This window comes from Pygoscelis adeliae, unplaced genomic scaffold (assembly GCF_000699105.1).
Source record: "Pygoscelis adeliae isolate BGI_AS28 unplaced genomic scaffold, ASM69910v1 Scaffold63, whole genome shotgun sequence".
Classification (NCBI taxonomy): domain Eukaryota; kingdom Metazoa; phylum Chordata; class Aves; order Sphenisciformes; family Spheniscidae; genus Pygoscelis; species Pygoscelis adeliae.
Genome location: NW_008824414.1, coordinates 847,008 through 848,325, shown reverse-complemented (window position 1 = coordinate 848,325; position 1,318 = coordinate 847,008).

Sequence of the window (1,318 nt, the reverse complement as noted above, 5' to 3'; positions counted from 1 at the left end):
AGGAGCTGGTAACGGCTCTCGCCGCTCTGTGCCCCCCGGCACCCTGCACCGGTGCTGTCAGCCCCTGGATAGCCCAGCCGGGGCGGGCAGGAGGGCAGGCAGCAGCGCATTGCCTTGCAGATGAGCATGGCGTGGGGTGGGAGCTCCAGGGGTGAGAGAGGAAGCCCTGCTCTTCCTCTGGCACCGAGTTTGCCTTGGGGGAGTCCCGGTAGAGGCAGAGCTGGCAGGGGGGCAGGCAGCACCAGAAGCAATGAAATCCTGGCCTCCCCTGCACGCGGCAACTTCGGCTTCCTCACACCTAGAAAGTCACTTCCTTGGCAAATTTTGTTCCCTTTGCAAGTCCCAAGGTGCTGGGAGGAGAACCAGTGGTCGGACAATGACACCGCTGCACCGATGTCCCTGGTGGCTCCTCAGGTGTTGACCCGTCAGCCGAAATGGATGGGAGGTCTCGTGCCAAAGCCCCTCATGCTCCCTCTGCCCACTGGGTCTGTGAGTCAGGAGGAATGGGATGCCCAGGGCTTGAGCTTTGGGGAAGCAAGCCGCGTCTCACTGCAGATTAACTGCTTATTCGTGGTTCTGCTGCCGCAACAGGATGCGACCGGACACCAGCCATTTTGTGTCCGTCATGTCACTTTCCATCAGCTGCCATGTAATCGGATGTGAAGGATGCAGCTCGTGTGCTGCCCCTGCCTCCTCACCACTGGCCGGGGTCATAGAATCATAGAATCATTAAGGTTGGAAGAGACCTCTAAGATCATCGACTCCAACCATCAACCCAACACCACCATGCCCACTAAACCATGTCCCTAAGTGCCGCATCTACATGTCTTTTAAATACCTCCAGGGATGGTGACTCCACCACTTCCCTGGGCAGCCTGTTCCAATGTTTAACTACTCTTTCAGTAAAGAAATTTTTCCTCACGTCCAATCTAAACCTCCCCTGGCACAACTTGAGGCCATTTCCTCTCATCCTATCACCAGTTACTTGGGAGAAGAGACCAACACCCACCTCGCTACAGCCTCCTTTTAGGTAGTTTCCTCTCGTCCTTTCGCCAGTTACTTGGGAGAAGAGACCGACACCCACCTTGCTACAACCTCCTTTTAGGTAGTTGTAGAGAGCAATGAGGTCTCCCCTCAGCCTCCTTTTCTCCAGGCTAAACAACCCCAGCTCCCTCAGCCGCTCCTCATAAGACTTGTTCTCCAGACCCCTCACCAGCCTCGTTTCCCTTCTCTGGACACGTTCCAACATCTCAACATCCTTCTTGTAGTGAGGGGCCCAAAACTGAACACAGTATTCGAGGTGCGGCCGCACCAGTGC